The 16,338-nt window shown below is 36.6% G+C and overlaps 7 non-coding genes across 7 annotated transcripts; all 7 read right to left on the minus strand.

Annotated features, from left to right (window-relative positions):
* Positions 1-552: 552 nt before the first annotated feature.
* On the minus strand, positions 553-754 carry LOC145110021 (U2 spliceosomal RNA). The gene has a single exon (XR_013709416.1). It is a non-coding gene; the product is annotated as a U2 spliceosomal RNA (small nuclear RNA).
* A 1,994-nt stretch (positions 755-2,748) lies between these two features.
* On the minus strand, positions 2,749-2,911 carry LOC145110661 (U1 spliceosomal RNA). The gene has a single exon (XR_013710024.1). It is a non-coding gene; the product is annotated as a U1 spliceosomal RNA (small nuclear RNA).
* Positions 2,912-6,289: 3,378 nt separating this feature from the next.
* Positions 6,290-6,484, minus strand: LOC145110033 (U2 spliceosomal RNA). Its single transcript, XR_013709428.1, has one exon. It is a non-coding gene; the product is annotated as a U2 spliceosomal RNA (small nuclear RNA).
* A 1,817-nt stretch (positions 6,485-8,301) lies between these two features.
* Positions 8,302-8,497, minus strand: LOC145109982 (U2 spliceosomal RNA). The gene has a single exon (XR_013709375.1). It is a non-coding gene; the product is annotated as a U2 spliceosomal RNA (small nuclear RNA).
* Positions 8,498-9,117: 620 nt separating this feature from the next.
* LOC145110593 (U1 spliceosomal RNA) lies at positions 9,118-9,281 on the minus strand. The gene has a single exon (XR_013709960.1). It is a non-coding gene; the product is annotated as a U1 spliceosomal RNA (small nuclear RNA).
* A 3,471-nt stretch (positions 9,282-12,752) lies between these two features.
* Positions 12,753-12,954, minus strand: LOC145110022 (U2 spliceosomal RNA). Its single transcript, XR_013709417.1, has one exon. It is a non-coding gene; the product is annotated as a U2 spliceosomal RNA (small nuclear RNA).
* A 1,994-nt stretch (positions 12,955-14,948) lies between these two features.
* LOC145110666 (U1 spliceosomal RNA) lies at positions 14,949-15,111 on the minus strand. The gene has a single exon (XR_013710029.1). It is a non-coding gene; the product is annotated as a U1 spliceosomal RNA (small nuclear RNA).
* Between the last annotated feature and the right edge of the window lie 1,227 nt (positions 15,112-16,338).

Below are 16,338 nucleotides of genomic sequence, written 5' to 3' on the forward strand. Positions count from 1 at the left end.
TCTTCATTACTTTACGAAACGGGATCCTGGTTTCTTAGTTGATGGGTGAAATGATTGTGTCGTTTTGATAATAGCAAGGGTGGGGAATGAATACCGGACGAATGGTAACCTGATGGAAGAGTTTGGCGTTGAAGGTGACGAATCGATTCCCATGCATGATGCATCCCTTGTGAATTTATACTTGTTTTATCATTTTTTGTGAGGTTTTGATAGTATGGATTGCTGCAATCAGTGATATGCATGGCAACTCTATCTAGCATTTTTGGGCAGCCTGCAGTTGGAAAAATGAACTGGTTCTTGCTATTGATGTTAATACCATAGTTTTCTTTAACTCACAAACTGAATTGGTTCTTGCTCAGTTTTCTTTGGTGCAGGGTATGTGGGATGGCCTCAGGCATGGAGCGTACAAGTCATCTGGATTATTAATTAATCATGGTAAACTACAAGGGTCAATGGTACCTGCTGCAACTCTCCTTAAGTGCTTATAACTTTAGTGCGTGGAAGTGGCCAGCACGGATGCATTAGAAAAGCTAAGCTTAAACTTTGGATTTGGAGGGGTGCGCCATGCCAAGGCAATAGTGCAACGCCAAGGCCAAGGCCACACTCAAAGACCCAAATAGCAAGCTATTGTGACGGATCTTTCCCAATAAAAAATAAGATTAATATCGAGTGGGACGATGGCCCACATATCAGATATTAAACTGATAAGAACAGATACTACACTTGATCTTAGCCAAAAGGCCGAGAAAGGTATGAAATTTCCTTAAGCGAAAAGCCTTCCCTTTTGAACCCACTCAACATTCTCTGTTTGCTTTGTTTGAGGCGATGTGGGACTCATTAACTTTGCCCAGGTATTATTATTTTATTTTCTCATCCAGTCACATGCATGCAACCGACTCAACTAATGGCTTCACTGCAATCGCTTAATTTGCTTAATTAATATAGCTACCATATGTTAATATTAATATAAATTATAAACCATGAGACTACCCAACGCAGCAGCACAAAGAAATCTTGATATTTGTCATTAATTTTTTTAATTTACCCGCTTCTAATCCAAGTTACCTATTCTATTTATTTGTTATTTTCAGGTTTAAGGTTTCTAAGGAGAGACAGATATATATGTATCCTATCCTCATAACCACTTGATGATGGGGATGATTTGTTACTTGACTATGATCGATGCAACCTAACCAAATCTGAGTCAACAGAAATTCCGCATGGGCCTAACCAAATCTGAATCAACAGAAATTACGCATGGGTTTCTTTTTTGGCTTTGAACTCCCTCTTATATAATATAAATCACATACACCAACAAAGACAAGACGTCCGTTTGGAAATATATATTTATAAGGGAAAATGACATATACGCCCTATAAACTTTTTAGGGTTAACTTTTTTAGTCACGTAACTTTTTAAGTGACTTTATGAGGGAACAAACTCGTGGTCTACCTGTCTTTTTAGTGCTCTTGACTTGTTATAACCGGTTTGAGTGCCACATACCCAAAACTTAGGCCCCTCCCTTCTTCCTCCTGCCGAGCAACACCACCACAGACACCCATGTGTGAGCTGCTTCTACCATCAAACACCATATCGGCCATGAAGATGGCCTAATCGAAGTTGAAGGCCACCGGAAATAGACCTCCCCACCTCCTTCTGTCGATCTTTCCAGCCTTCCCATCACCGATCTGCCACTTTCCCCTTCGTATTCCTGTTGGTCGGACCGGAAGGCAACAATCTAGAGGTCACCAGAAACCCCGTCTTTTGATCTAACGGCCTGGATGGCTTCCCATCTTGAATTGTTTGATTTATGCGGTTTGCTCACACTGTTGCTTAAACCGCTACAGCTGCTTTCATCACTTACATTGGTGCTTGTGCTTCCTCTATACATACTGCTCTTACCACTCTCAACAAGATCCATTCTTTCGTTCATTTTACTACTCCCATTTGTTATTGTAATGTTGCTAACTCCGTCACTTAATTTACCAGATACGGAGCTGTTGTTTGAAGTTCCTTGACCCGATAAACTCTTTTCTGGATCGAATGTATCTTCAGTGTCTATTTTATCACCTAACGATTTCTTGTTTGACTTTTTATACTCTATTTCCATCTTTTATGTTAACTTTGTTGTAGTTGCAGGCTCTAAGTTACTACTCCCACTTGGGATTGCCCTACGACTATTGTTATCGTTTTCAGTCTCTACAACGTCGATTTAAAATCTTGATCTCCGGAAATCGGTTTATGTCCCACCCTCCACCTTACCGGTCGACTTCAAAGACAAACACCCCCTCTGAAGCCGTTGATCCCCCTTTTCCTTTCACATTTTCTGCTAGACAAATGAGACAAACGAGAGCATGGTCTAATTTCCTTGAGATTTGATTTTGCGATGAATAAGGTTTGATGGAGTGAGGGCTATTCAAAAGCACCGCCATCAAAGAAGCCTCCTTGAACTCTCCAAATTAAAGAACTTAAACAGAGCACAGTTGGTGATGTGGTAAGTTTGGTCAACAAATTGGAAAAATTCAAAGTCAATTTAGGGGAATTGGTCAACAAATGCCAATGTGGCAAAGGGGTAACCGGATTACCCCTTCACTTTGGCCAAAAGGACTTAATCGACCCGACAAAAAGGACTTGGTTCCCTCATAAAGCCATCAAAATAGTTTAGGTACTAAAAAGGTAAACCCTAGAAACTTCATAGGACGTATGTGTCATTTTCCCTATTTATAATAATCTTAAAACTAGAGTATGGGTAGGGCCGCGCGAACGCAGGACCCGCTAACACAAATTATGACGTAGGTTCGACCAACTTGGGCCGACCTTAGACAGGCACCTCTCCGTAATGTGCAATGGAGATCACCAACCTATGCCATGGACCTTCTTGATCGCCGAAAGACCCCATCCATGTAAGTGACTTTTCCGTTCCCCTACCCTCACTTTTTATGCAACAACTACCTTCAGTTTTCTTTTCTTCACCCTCCAATGTGGGATGGATTCCTATTCTTAATTCTTTGCCAAACTTAGATATACTCCTCTACCGTACTACATCTCTAACTTCCTGCTTTACCTTATTTAGATATCCTAATCACAAAAACACAACTTGCCACACTCATCATCAACCCATATAATACTTGCTTGCATTTCATCCCTGCTATTACTTTACTAAATAAACAAAATATATTATATATCAGACTATCACCTCCATGCTTCTCAAGACAATGCAAAAAATCTTGGTGATGCCCTTGGACGATGTTGTGCTTCAAGGCTTGCAAAAGTGACACTCAGCTACATCTACCCAATTCCTTTATCGTCCCTTCACGCAAAATATTTATTTTGCAATATTTAGTTTTCAGGTACAGTCACGCTTTTGCTCTAATCAATATTTCATGCCTCTTTTTCATAAAAAAATTGCCACTTATTTGAACAGTTTTTCACGTACGTATTGTTATACACAACTACCAGTGCGCATCCATGGCATAAAACCGCCTTATCTTTGACCACGACTCGACCATTTCGCTGAAAATTGATATTCCATGTGTAAACTGTGGATCAGTTATATTTCTGCTAATAGTAAAACTGATAATTAAAAACTATATATGCCTTTACATTGTGTTCTCAAGTTTTGTTCAAAGAAAAGGGGCCAAAAAGAAAAATATGGAAAGGGAAAAGGAGAACAGAGAGTTATTATTTTAGTTATCTTATATAGTTGGAAAGAATATAAGGAATCCGACCTTTCATAATGTTCTAGAGTTTCAGGTAAAAGAAAGAAAGCTTATAATTTGATAACTTTGTATTTAACATCACAAATACCATACAATTGTTAAAACAGTAAAATACAATAATCACTATCAGAAACAACCAAATCCATTTATTGTTGGCTAAACCAAAAAGTTCCGGCAAAATCTCTTAACTCTGGCCATCAAATGATTATGCATTAGCTAAGGTGAACAAAGCATGATTTCATTCGTTAAATTTATACAGACCTATTGAAAGTTTGTAATTCTCATGGGACAACAAGCATATGTATTTGAAACCATTTAAAAACTCACCTTTACCAACTTTGTTGATGTTGAGTATGGTGTATGTCTTATCATACTCTTTATCGCCCCCAATGGATGCAAAATATATTTTTTATGACCAAATAGATCAATTTTCATCCTAAGAATTTAATATAATCCTTGTATGTGCAAAAATGTTTGACAAATATGTTGCTTAATACATAGAGTAAATCACCAAATTTTGGATCAAATATCAAGGGAGATTGATAATCAGTTAGAGATATTATCTCTAATGGTAGAAGAATCGATTGGAAAACATTTAGATTTTCGATTTGTGACTGGAATGTATTGCTAAATCTATTGAGGAATGTAACTAGATGTGCTAAGATGTTGAAAAATGAAGAAATTGTTAGATTTAATGATTTTTGTGTTATTGCAGGTAGAAATTTTTCTTGGATCAATATTATCAGTATTTCTAGTATCCTATGAGGGTTCTTAATCATTGAAATTGGTCTCTAAGTTGACAAAATATAGTGTGAATCCTGAAAATGGGCAACAACCATTATTTTTGAAAAAAAAAATAGAGAGTCTCAGCACCTTTGGTACAACTTTACAAGGTGTTTTAAAGACAATGTGAAACCTATTCAAAATATGTAAGACCTAATGGATTTGGTACGACCATATATGTTACAGCTCATACTTCATTTTACAACCCATGCAAAATTTTGGCAAACGATGGGTTTTGTTTGGGGCTTTGATGTGGACATTCCAATTTATTTGAAGGTTGTATAGAATTTATATGACCATACCAATTCATTTTATAGAAACTTACACTTATTCTAGGGATTTTTTTTCTAGGGCTTTTGGTATGGTTTATAAAGTTATTTCCCAGCATGTACAGGGGTGCGATATGTAGGTAGTGTTTTTGGATACACACTTTCATCAAAGAAAATACTTTTTTGTAGAGTTTACCTATGTAGAGTATAGTGTAGATTTATTAAGCAAAAGAACACTTGGGTAAATAAATGTTTTTAAAGAACGCGGTATAAACATATTTACAGGTAAAATTATTGGCAATTTAAGGGAAAAAAAAGTAGGGAAAAAGTCAACAACTGACCACAAAAGAAGGTGTGGTTGAAGAAAATGACCAAAAAATTGCAACTTTCATAAAATGTCCATGATTTCCATAGGAAGGGTCTCTGCAGAACTCGTTCAGCTTTGATGAATTGGAAAAGCTCTGAGGAAGTGACGTGGGCAGGGGTAAATTCGTAAAAACACAAAGAAGACTTAACAAAATTGAAAGGGTGCTGGTCAAAAATTTTAGTTTAAATCGAAAAAATTGTGTTTGAAATCGAAAAAGTTGTGTTTAAAATCGAAAAAAATTATGTTTGAAGTTATCAAAATCGAAAAAAATGTGTTTGAAATCGTTTGAAAATTTTTTGTTTGAAATCGAAAAAACTTACCAAAACCGTTCTCTGGCATTATTTGTGAAAATTATAATTAGATAATCGACAATAATGTAGTTGCAACTTGCTCAACTTTGTATCTTATATCTCAGGCTTAGGCTCAAAGAGACAACTAAGATTTTGTCTTGATTAGTCCATCGTTTTTAATGATTCTCTATTTTTAGTCGTGAAGCTCTATACTTGATATGAGGACCTAGTATGACATATGTTCCACCGGGTTTGCAGTTAAACTCCCGGTTTTGCATATTTAGACATTTTGGTGAGCTCAATAGCCACAAAATCTTCATTACTTTACGAAACGGGATCCTGGTTTCCTAGTTGATGGGTGAAATGATTGTGTGGTTTTGATAATAGCAAGGGTGGGGAATGAATACCGGACGAATGGTAACCTGATGGAAGAGTTTGGCGTTGAAGGTGACGACTCGATTCCCATGCATGATGCATCCCTTGTGAATTTATACTTGTTTTATCATTTTTTGTGAGGTTTTGATAGTATGGATTCCTGCAATCAGTGATATGCATGGCATCTCTATCTAGCATTTTTGGGCAGCCTGCAGTTGGAAACGTGAACTGGTTCTTGCTATTGATGTTAATACAATAGTTTTCTTCAACTCACACACTGAATTGGTTCTTCCTCAGTTTTCTTTGGTGCAGGGTATGTGGGATGACCTCAGGCATGGAGCGTACAAGTCATCTGGATTATTAATTAATCATGGTAAACTACAAGGGTCAATGGTACCTGCTGCAACTCTCCTTAAGTGCTTATAACTTTAGTGGAAGTGGCCAGCATGGATGCATTAGAAAAGCTAAGCTTAAACTTTGGATTTGGAGGGGTGCGCCATGCCAAGGCAATAGCTCAACGCCAAGGCGACACTCAAAGACCCCAATAGCAAGCTATTGTGACAGATCTTTCCCCATAAAAAATATTATTAATATCAAGTGAGCCGATGGCCCACATATCAGATATTAAAATGATGAGAACAGATACTACACTGATTTTAGCCAAAAGGCCGAGAAAGGTATGAAATTTCCGCAAGGGAAAGGCCTTCCGTTTTGAACCTACTCAAAATTCTCTGTTTGCTTTCCTTGAGGCGATGTGGGACTCATTAACTTTGCACAGGTATTATTATTTAATTTTCTCATGCAACCGACTCAATTAATGGCTTCACTCCCTTCTAGCTAATTAATATTGGTAGTAGACTGCAACAGCTTAGTTTGCTTAATATACCTAGCTACCATATTTTAATATAAAGTATAAACCATAAAACTAGGGTATGGATAGGGGCCGCGCAAACGCAGGTGTTTTACAAGGTGTTTTAAATAGCTACCATATTTCCAGTATCCTATGAGGGTTCTTAAATATTGAAATTGGTCCCTAAGTCGACTAAAAAGAGTGTGAATCTTGAAAATGGGCAACATCCATTATTTTTGAAAAAAAGAAAAGATAGAGAGAGAGAGAGAGAGAGTCTCAACACCTTTGGTACAACTTTACAAGGTGTTTTAAAGACAATGTGAAACCTATTCAAAATATGTAAGACCTAATGGATTTGGTACGACCATATATGTTACAGCTTATACATCATTTTACAAGCCATGCAAAATTTTGGCAAACGATGGGTTTTGTTTGTGCTTTGATATGCACATTCCAATTTATTTAAAGGTTGTATAGAATTTATATGACCATACCAATTCATTTTATAGACACTTACACTTATTCTAGGGATTTTTTTAGGGCTTTTGGTATGGTTTATAAAGTTATTTTCAAGCATGTATAGGGGTGCGATATGTAGGTAGTGCTTTTGGACACACACACTTTCATTAAAGAAAATACTTTTTTGTAGAGTTTACCTATGTACAGTATAGTGTAGATTTATTAAGCTAAAGAACAGTTGGGGTAAATAAATGTTTTTAAGGAACGGAGTATAAACATATTTATAGGTAAAATTATTGGCAATTTAAGAGAAAAAAAAGTAGGGAAAATCAACAAATGACCACAAAAGAAGGTGTGGTTGAAGAAAATGACCAAAAAATTGCAACTATCATAAAATGACCATGATTTCCATAGGAAGGGTCTCTGCGGAACTCGTTCAGCTATGATAAATTGGAAAATCTCGGAGGAAGTGACATGGGCAGGGGTAAATTCGTAAAAACACAAAGAAGACTTAACAAAATTGAAAGGGTGCTGGTCAAAAAATTAGTTTAAAATCGAAAAAATTGTGTTTGAAATCGAAAAAGTTGTGTTTGAAATCGAAAAAAATTATGTTTGAACTTACCAAAATCGAAAAAAATGTGTTTGAAATCGTTTGGAAAATTTTTATTTGAAATCGAAAAAACTTACCAAAATCGTTCTCTGGCATTATTTGTGAAAATTATAATTAGATAATCGACAATAATGTAGTTGCAATGCCAGAGGCTTGGCACAACCTGCTCAAATTATAATTAGAAAATTTTTAAGAACCCTCTTTTTATCATTTTTTGTATTTTTTGTGAGGTTTTGATAGTATGGATTGCTGCAATCAGTGATATGCATGGCAACTCTATCTAGCCTTTTTGGGCAGCCTGCAGTTGGAAAAGTGAACTGGTTCTTGCTATTGATGTTAATACCATAGTTTTCTTTAACTCACAAACTGAATTGGTTCTTGCTCAGTTTTCTTTGGTGCAGGGTATGTGGGATGACCTCAGGCATGGAGCGTACAAGTCATCTGGATTATTAATTAATCATGGTAAACTACAAGGGTCAATGGTACCTGCTGCAACTCTCCTTAAGTGCTTATAACTTTAGTGCGTGGAAGTGGCCAGCATGGATGCATTAGAAAAGCTAAGCTTAAACTTTGGATTTGGAGGGGTGCGCCATGCCAAGGCAATAGTGCAACGCCAAGGCGACACTCAAAGACCCCAATAGCAAGCTATTGTGACGGATCTTTCCCCATAAAAAATAAGATTAATATCGAGTGGGCCGATGACCCACATATCAGATATTAAACTGATAAGAACAGATACTACACTTGATCTTAGCCAAAAGGCCGAGAAAGGTATGAAATTTCCGTAAACGAAAAGCCTTCCGTTTTGAACCCACTCAACATTCTCTGTTTGCTTTGTTTGAGGCGATGTGGGACTCATTAACTTTGCCCAGGTATTATTATTTTATTTTCTCAATCACTCACATGCATGCAACCGACTCAACTAATGGCTTCACTGCAATCGCTTAATTTGCTTAATTAATATAGCTACCATATTTCAATATTAATATAAATTATAAACCATGAGACTACCCAACGCAGCAGCACAAAGAAATCTTGATATTTGTCATTAATTTTTTAATTTACCAGCTTCTAATCCAAGTTACCTATTCTATTTATTTGTTATTTTCAGGTTTAAGGTTTCTAAGGAGAGACAGGTATATATGTATCCTATCCTCATAACCACTTGATGATGGGGATGATTTGTTACTTGACTATGATCGATGCAACCTATCCAAATCTGAGTCAACAGAAACTATGCATGGGCCTAACCAAATCTGAATCAACAGAAATTACGCACGGGTTTCTTTTTTGGCTTTGAACTCCCTCTTATATAATATATATCACATATACCAACAAAGACAACACGTCCGTTTGGAAATATATATTTATAATAATCTTAAAACTAGAGTATGGGTAGGGGCCGCGCGAACGCAGGCCCCCGCTAACACAAATTATGACGTAGGTTCGACCAACTTGGGCCGACCTTAGACAGGCACCTCTCCGTAATGTGCAATGGAGATCACCAACCTAGGCCATGGACCTTCTTGATCGCCCAAAGACCCCGTCCAGGTAAGTGACTTTTCCGTTCCCCTACCCTCACTTTTTATCCAACAACTACCTTCACTTTTCTTTTTTTCACCCTCCGATGTGGGATGGATTCCTATTCTTAATTCTTTGCCAAACTTACATATAAGATGTGGGATGGATTCCTATTCTTAATTCTTTGCCAAACTTACATATACAACTCTACGTACTGCATCTCTAACTTCATGCTTTACCTTATTTATATATATCCTAATCACAAAAACACAACTTGCCACACTCAATCTCAACTCATCATCAACCCATATAATACTTGCTTGCATTTCATCCCTGCTATTACTTTACCAAATAAACAAAATATATTATATATCAGACTATCACCTCCATGCTTCTCAAGACGATGCAAAAAATCTTGGTGATGCCCTTGGACGATGTTGTGCTTCAAGGCCTGCAAAAGTGACACTCAGCTACATCTACCCAATTCCTTTATCGTCCCTTCACGCAAAATATTTATTTTGCAATATATATGTTGCTTATATGTACAATCACGCTTTGCTCTAATCAATATTTCATGCTTCTTTCTCTATACAAAAATTGCCACTTATGATAACACTTTTTCACGTACGTATTGTTATACACAACTACCCGTGCGCATCCATGGCATAAAACCGCCTTATCTTTGACCACGACTCGACCATTTCGCTGAAAATTGATATTCTATGTGTAAACTGTGGATCAGTTATATTTCTGCTAATAGTAAAACTGATAATTAAAAACTATATATGCCTTGACATTGTGTTCTCGAGTTTTGTTCAAAGAAAGGGGCCGAAAAGAAAAATATGGAAAGGGAAAAGGAGAATAGAGAGTTATTATTTTATTTATCTTATATTGTTGGAAAGAATATAAGGAATCCGACCTTTCATAATGTTCTAGAGTTTCAGGTAAAAGAAAGAAAGCTTATAATTTGATAACTTTGTATTCAACATCACAAATACCATACAATTGTTAGAAACAGTAAAATACAATAATCACTATCAGAAACAACCAAATCCATCTATTGCTGGCTAAACCAAAAAGTTCCGGCAAAATCTCTTAACTCTGGCCATCAAATGATTATGCATTAGCTAAGGTGAACAAAGCATGATTTCATTCGTTAAATTTATCCAAACCTATTGAAAGCTTGTAATTCTCATTGGACAACAAGCATATGTATTTGAAACCATTTTAAAACTAACCTTTACCAACTTTGTTGATGTTGAGTATGGTGTATGTCTTATTATACTCCTTATCGCCCCCAATGGATGCAAAATATATTTTTTAAGACCAAATAGATCAATTTTCATCCTAATAATTTAATATAATCCTTGTATGTGCAAAAATGTTTGACAAATATGCCGCTTAATACATAGAGTAAATCACCAAATTTTGGATCAAATATCTAGGGAGACTGATAATCAGTTAGAGATATTGTCTCTAATGGTAGAAGAATCGATTGGAAAACATTTAGATTTTCGATTTTTGATTTGAATGTATTGCTAAATCTATTGAGGAATGTAACTAGATGTGCTAAGATGTTGAAAAATGAAGAAATTGTTAGATTTAATGATTTTTGTGTTATTGCAGGTAGAAATTTGTTTTGGATCAATATTTCCAGTATCCTATGAGGGTTCTTAAATATTGAAATTGGTCCCTAAGTCGACTAAAAAGAGTGTGAATCTTGAAAATGGGCAACAACCATTATTTTTGAAAAAAAGAAAAGATAGATAGAGAGAGAGAGAGAGTCTCAACACCTTTGGTACAACTTTACAAGGTGTTTTAAAGACAATGTGAAACCTATTCAAAATATGTAAGACCTAATGGATTTGGTACGACCATATATGTTACAGCTTATACAACATTTTACAAGTCATGCAAAATTTTGGCAAACTATGGGTTTTGTTTGGGGCTTTGATATGCACATTCCAATTTATTTAAAGGTTGTATAGAATTTATATGACCATACCAATTCATTTTATAGACACTTACACTTATTCTAGGGATTTTTTAAGGCTTTTGGTATGGTTTATAAAGTTATTTTCAAGCATGTATAGGGGTGCGATATGTAGGTAGTGTTTTTGGACACACACACTTTCATTAAAGAAAATACTTTTTTGTAGAGTTTACCTATGTACAGTATAGTGTAGATTTATTAAGCAAAAGAACAGTTGGGGTAAATAAATGTTTTTAAGGAACGGAGTATAAACATATTTATAGGTAAAATTATTGGCAATTTAAGAGAAAAAAAAGTAGGGAAAATCAACAAATGACCACAAAAGAAGGTGTGGTTGAAGAAAATGACCAAAAAATTGCAACTATCATAAAATGACCATGATTTCCATAGGAAGGGTCTCTGCGGAACTCGTTCAGCTATGATAAATTGGAAAATCTCGGAGGAAGTCACATGGGCAGGGGTAAATTCGTAAAAACACAAAGAAGACTTAACAAAATTGAAAGGGTGCTGGTCAAAAAATTAGTTTAAAATCGAAAAAATTGTGTTTGAAATCGAAAAAGTTGTGTTTGAAATCGAAAAAAATTATGTTTGAACTTACCAAAATCGAAAAAAATGTGTTTGAAATCGTTTGGAAAATTTTTATTTGAAATCGAAAAAACTTACCAAAATCGTTCTCTGGCATTATTTGTGAAAATTATAATTAGATAATCGACAATAATGTAGTTGCAATGCCAGAGGCTTGGCACAACCTGCTCAACTTTGTATCTTATATCTCAGGCTTAGGCTCAAAGAGACAACTAAGATTTTGTCTTGATCGTCCATCGTTTTTAATGATTCTCTATTTTTAGTCGTGAAGCTCTATACTTGATATGAGGACCTTGTATGACATATGTTCCGCCGGGTTTGCAGTTAAACTCCCGGTTTTACATATTTGGACATTTTGGTGAACTCAATAGCCACAAAATCTTCATTACTTTACGAAACGGGATCCTGGTTTCTTAGTTGATGGGTGAAATGATTGTGTCGTTTTGATAATAGCAAGGGTGGGGAATGAATACCGGACGAATGGTAACCTGATGGAAGAGTTTGGCGTTGAAGGTGACGAATCGATTCCCATGCATGATGCATCCCTTGTGAATTTATACTTGTTTTATCATTTTTTGTGAGGTTTTGATAGTATGGATTGCTGCAATCAGTGATATGCATGGCAACTCTATCTAGCATTTTTGGGCAGCCTGCAGTTGGAAAAATGAACTGGTTCTTGCTATTGATGTTAATACCATAGTTTTCTTTAACTCACAAACTGAATTGGTTCTTGCTCAGTTTTCTTTGGTGCAGGGTATGTGGGATGGCCTCAGGCATGGAGCGTACAAGTCATCTGGATTATTAATTAATCATGGTAAACTACAAGGGTCAATGGTACCTGCTGCAACTCTCCTTAAGTGCTTATAACTTTAGTGCGTGGAAGTGGCCAGCACGGATGCATTAGAAAAGCTAAGCTTAAACTTTGGATTTGGAGGGGTGCGCCATGCCAAGGCAATAGTGCAACGCCAAGGCCAAGGCCACACTCAAAGACCCAAATAGCAAGCTATTGTGACGGATCTTTCCCAATAAAAAATAAGATTAATATCGAGTGGGACGATGGCCCACATATCAGATATTAAACTGATAAGAACAGATACTACACTTGATCTTAGCCAAAAGGCCGAGAAAGGTATGAAATTTCCTTAAGCGAAAAGCCTTCCCTTTTGAACCCACTCAACATTCTCTGTTTGCTTTGTTTGAGGCGATGTGGGACTCATTAACTTTGCCCAGGTATTATTATTTTATTTTCTCATCCAGTCACATGCATGCAACCGACTCAACTAATGGCTTCACTGCAATCGCTTAATTTGCTTAATTAATATAGCTACCATATGTTAATATTAATATAAATTATAAACCATGAGACTACCCAACGCAGCAGCACAAAGAAATCTTGATATTTGTCATTAATTTTTTTAATTTACCCGCTTCTAATCCAAGTTACCTATTCTATTTATTTGTTATTTTCAGGTTTAAGGTTTCTAAGGAGAGACAGATATATATGTATCCTATCCTCATAACCACTTGATGATGGGGATGATTTGTTACTTGACTATGATCGATGCAACCTAACCAAATCTGAGTCAACAGAAATTCCGCATGGGCCTAACCAAATCTGAATCAACAGAAATTACGCATGGGTTTCTTTTTTGGCTTTGAACTCCCTCTTATATAATATAAATCACATACACCAACAAAGACAAGACGTCCGTTTGGAAATATATATTTATAAGGGAAAATGACATATACGCCCTATAAACTTTTTAGGGTTAACTTTTTTAGTCACGTAACTTTTTAAGTGACTTTATGAGGGAACAAACTCGTGGTCTACCTGTCTTTTTAGTGCTCTTGACTTGTTATAACCGGTTTGAGTGCCACATACCCAAAACTTAGGCCCCTCCCTTCTTCCTCCTGCCGAGCAACACCACCACAGACACCCATGTGTGAGCTGCTTCTACCATCAAACACCATATCGGCCATGAAGATGGCCTAATCGAAGTTGAAGGCCACCGGAAATAGACCTCCCCACCTCCTTCTGTCGATCTTTCCAGCCTTCCCATCACCGATCTGCCACTTTCCCCTTCGTATTCCTGTTGGTCGGACCGGAAGGCAACAATCTAGAGGTCACCAGAAACCCCGTCTTTTGATCTAACGGCCTGGATGGCTTCCCATCTTGAATTGTTTGATTTATGCGGTTTGCTCACACTGTTGCTTAAACCGCTACAGCTGCTTTCATCACTTACATTGGTGCTTGTGCTTCCTCTATACATACTGCTCTTACCACTCTCAACAAGATCCATTCTTTCGTTCATTTTACTACTCCCATTTGTTATTGTAATGTTGCTAACTCCGTCACTTAATTTACCAGATACGGAGCTGTTGTTTGAAGTTCCTTGACCCGATAAACTCTTTTCTGGATCGAATGTATCTTCAGTGTCTATTTTATCACCTAACGATTTCTTGTTTGACTTTTTAGACTCTATTTCCATCTTTTATGTTAACTTTGTTGTAGTTGCAGGCTCTAAGTTACTACTCCCACTTGGGATTGCCCTACGACTATTGTTATCGTTTTCAGTCTCTACAACGTCGATTTAAAATCTTGATCTCCGGAAATCGGTTTATGTCCCACCCTCCACCTTACCGGTCGACTTCAAAGACAAACACCCCCTCTGAAGCCGTTGATCCCCCTTTTCCTTTCACATTTTCTGCTAGACAAATGAGACAAACGAGAGCATGGTCTAATTTCCTTGAGATTTGATTTTGCGATGAATAAGGTTTGATGGAGTGAGGGCTATTCAAAAGCACCGCCATCAAAGAAGCCTCCTTGAACTCTCCAAATTAAAGAACTTAAACAGAGCACAGTTGGTGATGTGGTAAGTTTGGTCAACAAATTGGAAAAATTCAAAGTCAATTTAGGGGAATTGGTCAACAAATGCCAATGTGGCAAAGGGGTAACCGGATGACCCCTTCACTTTGGCCAAAAGGACTTAATCGACCCGACAAAAAGGACTTGGTTCCCTCATAAAGCCATCAAAATAGTTTAGGTACTAAAAAGGTAAACCCTAGAAACTTCATAGGACGTATGTGTCATTTTCCCTATTTATAATAATCTTAAAACTAGAGTATGGGTAGGGCCGCGCGAACGCAGGACCCGCTAACACAAATTATGACGTAGGTTCGACCAACTTGGGCCGACCTTAGACAGGCACCTCTCCGTAATGTGCAATGGAGATCACCAACCTATGCCATGGACATTCTTGATCGCCGAAAGACCCCATCCATGTAAGTGACTTTTCCGTTCCCCTACCCTCACTTTTTATGCAACAACTACCTTCAGTTTTCTTTTCTTCACCCTCCAATGTGGGATGGATTCCTATTCTTAATTCTTTGCCAAACTTAGATATACTCCTCTACCGTACTACATCTCTAACTTCCTGCTTTACCTTATTTAGATATCCTAATCACAAAAACACAACTTGCCACACTCATCATCAACCCATATAATACTTGCTTGCATTTCATCCCTGCTATTACTTTACTAAATAAACAAAATATATTATATATCAGACTATCACCTCCATGCTTCTCAAGACAATGCAAAAAATCTTGGTGATGCCCTTGGACGATGTTGTGCTTCAAGGCTTGCAAAAGTGACACTCAGCTACATCTACCCAATTCCTTTATCGTCCCTTCACGCAAAATATTTATTTTGCAATATTTAGTTTTCAGGTACAGTCACGCTTTTGCTCTAATCAATATTTCATGCCTCTTTCTTCATAAAAAAATTGCCACTTATTTTAACAGTTTTTCACGTACGTATTGTTATACACAACTACCCGTGCGCATCCATGGCATAAAACCGCCTTATCTTTGACCACGACTCGACCATTTCGCTGAAAATTGATATTCCATGTGTAAACTGTGGATCAGTTATATTTCTGCTAATAGTAAAACTGATAATTAAAAACTATATATGCCTTTACATTGTGTTCTCAAGTTTTGTTCAAAGAAAAGGGGCCAAAAAGAAAAATATGGAAAGGGAAAATGAGAACAGAGAGTTATTATTTTAGTTATCTTATATAGTTGGAAAGAATATAAGGAATCCGACCTTTCATAATGTTCTAGAGTTTCAGGTAAAAGAAAGAAAGCTTATAATTTGATAACTTTGTATTTAACATCACAAATACCATACAATTGTTAAAACAGTAAAATACAATAATCACTATCAGAAACAACCAAATCCATTTATTGTTGGCTAAACCAAAAAGTTCCGGCAAAATCTCTTAACTCTGGCCATCAAATGATTATGCATTAGCTAAGGTGAACAAAGCATGATTTCATTCGTTAAATTTATACAAACCTATTGAAAGTTTGTAATTCTCATGGGACAACAAGCATATGTATTTGAAACCATTTAAAAACTAACCTTTACCAACTTTGTTGATGTTGAGTATGGTGTATGTCTTATCATACTCTTTATCGCCCCCAATGGATGCAAAATATATTTTTTATGACCA

Source organism: Lactuca virosa, chromosome 4 (genome assembly GCF_052849685.1).
Source record: "Lactuca virosa cultivar CGN04683 chromosome 4, Lactuca_virosa_CGN04683_v6, whole genome shotgun sequence".
NCBI classification, from domain to species: Eukaryota; Viridiplantae; Streptophyta; class Magnoliopsida; order Asterales; family Asteraceae; genus Lactuca; species Lactuca virosa.